A 9,429-nucleotide genomic window follows, 5' to 3' on the forward strand; every position below is an offset into this window, starting at 1 on the left:
ATTCAGAGACTGAGCTCTAGGCTCCTACAATGTTGAGAGCTGGGGAAGATGAGGAGGATCTGCAATGGAGAATGAGCTATCAGGTGTGTGCATGTGTGTGCATGCTGATGTGTGTGCTTGATTACCTATTTCCTGTTTTATCTCACCTTCATGAGTACAAAAGAATAAAAGGTAAAAAAAAAAAAAGTTACAGTGCAGTCTGAATGAGAATATTGTTGTCTTATAGAAATTTTTAGTGACAAAATACCAACTTAACTGTGTCTACATAATATTTTTCTTTTTAGATTAGCAAGTCCTTCCTTTGGGGAATTGCCCTCTCTCTCCTCATCAAATCCTGTAATTTGGTACTGGCAATGAACCATAATTCTCATCTCTTTAGCTATAATAAAGATGATCTAACTCAAAATTTTCTGGGCCCAGGAGTTGCTGGCAGCCATTGTGGAAAATTTTAGTGCATTAAAAAAAATTATCTATATATAAAGGACGTAAATATAGACTGACAGCAGATTATCTTGATGGCATCTGATGCTCTGGTCTAGGATCCCTGATGCCAAATATACTTTCGGCCTTCACAAATTTTGTTCTGAGCCTAAATATTCATCACATCCTGCCTATTTCAAGTTGGAATTCTCTCACTTGAAACCCAAACCATTCTGCCTAAAATAATAATGCAAAAGAGTAAATAATTTCAAACACCCATCAAAGATGTTTCAGTGTTATGTAGACAAAGCAAGAAGAATATTTAAATAAGCATGATGTGATGTTACCTATGAATAATTATTTGCCTGTTTTTTTCTTACTCCAGGTTGATGATACACCAAAGAAATCCTAAGTTTTCAAAGGTGAATTTTCTTAAACCCCCTAAAAATAGTTTCAAAATGTTGATAGTGAGAGGCACTTGGAATTATCTTATTGGTGTTATAAATTCATGTGGAAACAACAAATTCAAATTTTATGTGGATGTGTAAAATTTCCTTACCTAAAAAGACAATTCTAACATTTGAAAAATTAGGATCCATTGCACTGTGACATAAGTTATGGTCATTTGCTTTTATTTAAAAATGGGCCAGGCATGGTGGTTCATGCCTGTAATCTCAGCATTTTGGAGACTGAGGTGGATGGATCATTTGAGCCTAGGAGTTTGGGACCAGCCTGGACAACATGGCAAATCCTCATCTCCACAAAAAATACCAAAATTAGCTGGGCATTTTGGTGCACACCTACAGTGCCAGCTATCAAGAGGCTGAGGTGGGAGGATTGCTTGAGCCTGGGAGGTCAAGGCTGCAGAGAGCCTTGAACACACCATTGTACTCCAGCCTGGGTGACAGAGTGAGACCCTGTTTCAAAAAACTAAAATAAAATAAAATAAAAATGAAAACAAATGCTAGGCCACCTTACTATTTTCAGCTTTATAGCACAAATTTCATAATAAATAAAATTTAAGAATAGAGCAGGTTTTCCAATAATAAAAAATTCTAGGGTTTTTAGAGTTCACTGAAAGGAATCTCTATTTTGAAAGCAATTTATTATTTGTTTATGTTACTGCTATGCTCTTCATCCCGGCCTGTTTCCATTATTGGTGCCAGGATATAGTTGATCAAAACATCTACAATTCTCTGATTACTACCTTTATAGTGAGCTCTTTGCTGATATTTATTATATAATTTATTATAAACAATAACTCATAATTTTATAGTTCATCATCTGATGGTGTCTTCATTAAAGACTACGTAAGTCTTATGTAGTCTTCATCTTATGTAGTCTTCATTAAAGACTACATAGGTCTAAATTTGAAAGAAAGTTGCATGCAGCATCTTATGCCTATAGTCCCAGCAATTTGGGAGGCTGAGGCGGGAGGATCACTTGAGTCCAAGAGTTTAAGACCAGCCTGAACAAGATAGTGAGACCCCCATCTCTACAAAAAATAAAAAAATAATAGTCAGGCATGCTGGTGTGTGCCTGTGGCCCCAACTATTCAGAAGCCTGAGGTGGGAGGATCTCTTAAGCCTAAGAGTCCAAGGCTGCAGTGTGCTAGGATCACACCATTGCACCCCAGCCTGGGTGACAGAGCAAGGCCCTGTCTCTTAAAAAGAAAAAGAAAATGCTGAAGAAGACATTTAAGAAGACTTAAAGAAGACTAACACTGTAAGATAGTGAACCATCATTAATTGTTATGCTACAGCATTTTCTTTATCACTCATTATTTTTCACTTTTCTGTTCGAATTGCAGCGTAATGAATCAGAGGGGTTATTCTGCCTCTAACACTTACTTAAGCATCTAATGTCAAAATCTCTCATCTGCAAAGAGAAACAAAAATATCAATCTCATTCTTAAGATTTACAGAGAAGCAAATGAGTCCTTATTTTTTAAAGTGCTAAACGCTAGCCAACTTGGAAAATATTAGGCCTTTATGAGGATCTTACAACATGATAAACATTCAATAAATATTTGCTAATATATGGAATCCCAATTTTACTCCATACACACAGTTATGTCTTACATAGTTAGTAATTGTTAGCTAATGTGTGCTTTTTCAGGTGACTATATCTATTCTTTGTCTACTGCTGTTTGACAAGAAATATTAGACATAATGCATTTTGCAAGTCCCTTCACCCACCTAGCTCAGTTTCTTCATCTCTGCAGTGCACGCTACAGATAAGTTATGGTGAGATAGTCCTTATGAAAACATATGGACAGAATTTAAATATGAACTAAGTTAATATGACCTTTTAAATTTCTAGATAATTATAGATTTATATGTAACTGTCAGAAATAATTAAAATAAATTATATACCTTTACTCAGTTACTCACAAAATCTATAGTAGAGTATAAAAACAGGATTTTGACATTGTTATAACCAACCAATCTTACTTAGATTTTCCCTAGGTTAAGAGTATTCGTGTGTGTGTGTGTGTGTGTGTGTGTTGTGTTTGTGTGTGTATATAGTTCTATACAATTTTATCATATGTATAACTTTAATAAATTTGAAGTTTTAGAAACTTCCATAGTCATTTGCATGACTCTTTTCTTAATGCTACTCTTCTTCATTTTGTTCTTTTCCTCAGTAGTCATGTTAATCCAGGAAATACCGATCTAAATGATTTGATATTTAATGTAAGAGTAATTCTGAATAACTTGAGGAGAAAGTTTATGATAGGAGATTACTCAACATGTACAGAAATAAGAATGAGACAAGAGGATAAAAAGAAAATAATCCACAGGCTTAAAGTTACCAAAGAAGAAATTATTAAAAATCAGATAGTAAATGTTATCATTACATTAAAAGTCATGAGGTCATGAAGAGAGTATTTTAAAAGGGGAGTTAAGCAACACCATTAGAAATACATAGCAAAATGGAATATTTTCAACACCAGGTAGTTGTATATTAATGCATAACAATGAAATAATTCAATTAATTTGAATATCTACTTAGTGAATATCTATCATATAAATCAATCTGCAGTAATGAAGATGTATAAAACACATTATTCTCTAGGTACTTATAGTCTAAAAGGAAAAATAAAATACATGCATGCATGTGCAACAGTGGAAATGAGTAATCTAGACAATATGTAGATAAGGAATCCAGAGGTAAAAGAGAGCTATTAGGTTCAATAATATTCCACAAAAGAGATGGAGGATTAATTATACTTTGGTATAATAAGTAGGAGATTGCTAGAGAAAAAGTAAAAGATAAAGATAATGAGCCCAAGGTATGGATGAGAAAAAAAAACTGTCATCAAGAAAGCTGGGTTGACTGCAAGCAGGATTTACATTAGGGAGTATGAGAAGATAATGTTTCACTGATAAAGCCTGGATTATATTATAGGATTCTTGAAAACAAGTGAAATCCCAGACCGACACATCAAACTAGGTGAGATGGCAGGCACACACTTATTTTAGTTCTTCCATTCTGTGAGATACTGTGAGTTGGCACTCGCCAGGCATAAATGATGATGTTTTTAATCTATAAAATTCTTTGTCCAATTTTAACCAAAGAACTTTTCATTTCTGCAGTTATATTTTCACAGTATCCCAAACAATCCCTGAACACATAGAATGTGGGTGTAACTGATAAAACTGCATGTACATATACGGCTAAATTGCTGTGTAATCAGGGTCTGATTGGGTCTGATTATGAAAGCACTCCTTAATGAATACAAATGTTTGCTAGACTGTTAAAATTCCTTCTTATATTATTATGTATTCACTACATAATAATTGCAAAGCACTGAAGAACAACTATTCTCTTTTTATAATTTTTATTTTATTTTTGACTGACACACAGTAAGTGTACGTATTTATGGGGCACACTGTGCTGTTTTGATACATGTACATATTGTGTAATGATCAAATCAGGATGACCGGGATATTCATCACGTTAAATATTTCTTATTTCTTTGTAATGCAGACATTCAAAGTTCTCTGTTTTAGTTATTTTTAAATATACATTTTTGTTAACTCTAGTTTCTCTAATATAAAATAAAACACTAGAACTTTTTCCTTCTAGGTAACTGTAACATCATATCATTAATGAATCTCTCCTCTATCTCCTCTCCTCTATCTCCTCTCCTCTATACTTCATAGCCTCGGGCAACTATTCTACTGTCAACAGCTATCATTTCAATTTTTAAAGATTCCACATATAAGTAAGATATTGTTCTATTTGTCTTTCTGTGCTTGGCTTAAAAATAAAAAAAACCTGAAGGCATCACAATACCTAACTTCCAACTATACTACAAAAATATAGTAACCAAAAAAGCATGGTACTGGCATAAAAACAGACACATAGACTGATGTATCAGAATAAAATGCCCAGAAATATATCCACACACGTACAGCCTACAGGTTGTTGACAGTGGAGCCAGGAACACACATTGAGAAAAGGACAGTCTCTTCAATAAATGATGTTGGGAAAACTGGATATCCACATGTAGAGGAATAAAATAAGACCCTTATCTCTCACCATATGAAAAAATCAGCTCAAGATGGATTGAAGACTTAAATATAATACCTGAAACTACGAAACTACTAGAAGAAAACATAAGGCAAAAGTTTCATGACAGTGGTCTGGGCAAAGATGTTTTGGATAAGACCACAAAAGCAGAAGCAAGAGAAGCAAACTAGACAAACGAGATTACAGCAAATTAAAAATCTTTTGCACAGCAAAGGAAACAATCAATAGAATGAGACAGCCTAAAAGTGGGAGAAAATATTTGCATGTTTGCGAACTATACATCTGTTAAGGGTTTAATATCCAAAATATATAAGGAACTCAATCAACTCAATAGAGAAAAAACAACCTGTTTAAAAAGGGGGCAAAAATTCCTAAATAGATATTTCTCAAAGACGATGTACAAATGCTTAACAGGTATATTAAAAAAATGCTCAGCATCACTAATAATTAGGAAAATGCAAATCAAAACCTTCTAACTCTTGTTAGAATGACTAATATTTTTAAAAAAGATAATTTGAGGCAGGAATGTGGAGAAATGGGAGCCCTTCCAAAGATTGCTTGGAATGTAAATTAGCACAGCCACAATGGAAAATATTATAAAGATCCGCAAAACATTAAAATTAGACTTGCCAAATAATTCAACAATCTTCCTATTGGGTATATATTCAAAAGACATGAAATCAGTATGTCGAAGAGACACTGATAGTAGCAGGTGTGTGTAACTGATAAAATTGCTTATGCAGATACTGATAAATTGCTGTGTAATTGAAGAGTATGTTGGAGAGACATCTGTACTCTTATGTGTATTGTATGATTATTCACAATAGCCAAGACATAGCATCCACCTAAGTGCCTATCAGTGGATGAATGTATAGAGAAATTGTGGTATATAAAATGGAATACTACACAGCCATAACAAATATGAAATTTCTGTCATTTACAACATCTTGGATGAACCTGGAGGACATCTATTCTCTTTTGAGTCTCACGTGCTTAAAGTTTTACTTTTATAAAATGTTAAAAATAAATAACATTATTGACTTTTTAATATTATCTTTAAAAATGCTAGTATGCTAGTAAACTAGTAAGCCAGGTCATCCTTACACAAACAATTAGTCATAGCCATGTAGTATCAAGTATCCTCTTAGAAAATGACATGTGGAACTTATTTGTACATATATAGGTCAAATAATGTTCAACAAACAAAAAGTGGGAGTATTAACACTGTTAAATTTCTTTTTAATTGAAACAGAAATATGTTTTTTAGTTAGAGTCATCTTTCTAGTTGATAAACTATAGGTTTGTAACACAACATATGAGATAAATCAAATAAAGATACATACACCTCTATGGTCATTAGAGTTGTAATCTGGGGGTTTAAATTGATATTGCTCAGCAAAAGAGGCAGCTAAGAAAGCTAGGCTCTTTTTAACAAGTACAGAGAAAGGTCATTAATATAAACCTTTACTATCGCTTACTTCAAATTTACCAGGTTAACATACTGTCTTTTCTGTAAAGCTTATCCATCCCATTCCTCTGTTACCAGAAGAATTACCATCTCTTCTGGACTTTTGAGAAGTTTCCTCTCAAATGTTAAACCTGTCCTTGCTAGTAAGTCTCTCCCTAGGGTGCATTCATCTTTGTCTTCAAGTTTACGTATATTCTGGGTCTTGATTCTATCACCTATGGTGTGTCAAATTTGTAAATTATGTTATAATAGTCATCCTCCAAACAACTGCTTTAAACTTTAACTGTTTTCTATAATTAATAAAATAATATGTAGGATATAAATTGTTCACATAGTAAATAGGCTAGCATATACTTAGAGCACTTAACCTAGTCACTGACAAGTAGGAAGAGATCATGGCACGTTATTTTCCTCCTTTCTCTTACCTTTTTTTCATGTCCATACTTCACAAATAAATGTCTGGAGCTATTCCATTTTTTCATCATCAGATTTAAATTTGCTTCACCATTGCATGCTCTACAAAATTGTTTTTAAAAAAATCACCACTGATCTGCAATTAGTCTCAATCCATCTGTTATAATTCTTCCCTCTCTGAGCTTTCAAGTGCATTTCACACTTTTAATTATTGCCTCTTTCCTGAAACCCTCTTCTCCTTTGGTTTCCATGACCCTTATTTTCCTTTCCTTACTCCACATTATCCTCTTCTTACCTCTAGAGAATTTAGTGGCTGGTTAAGCATATTTTTGCAAAGTTGTATGAGGATTCTAAAGCACTGACAGTAATGAGCTATGCAGTTTTGTTGGACTACTTCACTTCTGTAACTTACCTTTATGAATCTATAAAATGGGTTGGTTTAATATTATTAATATCTAAGATTTTATCAAAAGTAGAGATTGTGGAATACAAGATTATTTTTCATTTTAATTTGAAAAGTATAATTCAAGTGACATATAATTTATATAACAAAATAGATCATGCCATAGAAAGTTGATCCAAGAATGTGAGGAGTAAAGTGTTAAACTAGTGATATAGTAGAGTAAGTGATATAAATTTGTTGCCAGAGTTGTATATATTTTCCTATAAGACTCTTCCATGATTCCAAAAGATTCGATGGATCTTTTGAACATCACTAGGATGGCAGTAACTTTTCACAAAATTACAGGTCAACTAAAGAGCCCCCTGTTAACTTTTCCTCGTCTCAAATTTCTCATTTCAATTTTAGTATCATTAGTATAAGTCTCCTAGAGTCAAAAATGAAATATGAATTTATTCATTGTAGACATAACAAACCCCATTTGCTTTTAAATATTTTTATTCAAAATACTCCATAACAAATTTTAATATAGATACAATTTATTGATTGATTCAATCCTACTTAATACTAGTGTGAGCTATTCTAAGTTTTAGAATACTTATGTGAAATTTCTGCAGTATTTATTAAGAGTACAGATATATTCATGCTCTTCAGATATGAAGCTCCCAAACATATTTGTGTGCTTGTCCTGGTTTTTATCAAACATCTGAGGGTCACCTTTTACACTATATTAAGTTATGTTTGTGATACAAGCATGAATCAAAGACACTGCCTTGAACATGAACGATACAGAATTAGAGACACATACAAACAACTAACCCAAATAAAAAAAATCAGAGATAAGGGCAAGCACAATGGGAGTACAGGGTTAAAGTGTAGGCTGGAGACTATGGCATCAAATGATAGGAACTTGGAATAAGACTTGGGGAAACTTCAGGAAGAATTACGAAACAGATATTAGACTTTAGATCAACCTAAAAAGCAGCTCATAGTAAGGGAACCATGATGAATGTATACAGATGGTTCACTGTGGTTGGAGTAACTGTAACACCTTGTAGTTCCTTCTTATTGTTTGTTCCCTTCTTTCAGCAATATCCAATCCTCAATGAAAAGGACATTGATAATGGTCCATATTGTGATAGGTTTTATTTGTATATTCTTATTTAACCATTTCCGAAACCTTATTAAATACCTTTGCTATTCCCATTTTGTCAGAGTGGTTGAAAAACCACGATTCAAATTGTGATTTCTGATCACCAAAGATCATGCTAATTGCCTTATTTTCATTATGCAAATAATAAATATACACACGTTTATTTAGTTAGTTAGCTAATCCCCCTCCACTTTAGTGTTAACCACTTATCATAAAAATATGAGTATTTTTATCTTGATTTTCATAAATCTCTGCTTCTACTGATAGAATTTTAGATCTGGCTAATGCTGGAACAACCCATTTTATAAAGGTAAGTTAGAGAGGTGAATTTATTTAACAAAATTGCATAGTTAGATACTGTCAAGAACCATAGCCAGAAGCAGAAGCTTTTACATCTCTTGCCATGTTACTTTCTATTTTACTATCCAATTTATTTTTTCTCTGTCAAATGCAGCAGCCAAGAATGTTCCTTAAATAGTGCTTTTATCATGTTAGTCTGTGACTAAATGCTATATTAAAGCCCCATTTTTTGTTAAAAGAGGGGGAAAAAACTCTTTAATGCATACTGTGAGCCATCTCTGTCTTCATATCTGGTTCTGTGCAGTATATTCTAAGAAGCACCATTTCAACAACTCATTATTTCATGGCAACAATTGAATGTATCAGATGGAAAGGAACTGTGGTTTGCACACAAACACAAATGTGCTTTTGTCTGCCCCCAACCTTTGTTCTTTCTAAGTCTAATGACCAGGAAAATATCCTCCTAATGTATAATCTGGCTTCCACTTGTGTTCTTAGTCCTACACTCCACCATTTGGTCTATTATAGTCTTTCCTGTAGCCAGTCCCTTCCTTCCTTTCTTCCTTCCTTCCTCCCTCCCTCCCTCTCTTCCTTCCTTCCTCTCTCTCTCTCTATCTCCCCTTCTTGCTTTTGTCAGTGATTTAAACAACTTCAAATCTCACCTAGTTGTGGCAAGAATATTGGAGAAAGTTTACTTCTTTTTTACTAAGATCATTAAAAACTGTAGTGCTTTTT

Source organism: Macaca nemestrina, chromosome 16, assembly GCF_043159975.1.
Source record: "Macaca nemestrina isolate mMacNem1 chromosome 16, mMacNem.hap1, whole genome shotgun sequence".
NCBI lineage: Eukaryota > Metazoa > Chordata > Mammalia > Primates > Cercopithecidae > Macaca > Macaca nemestrina.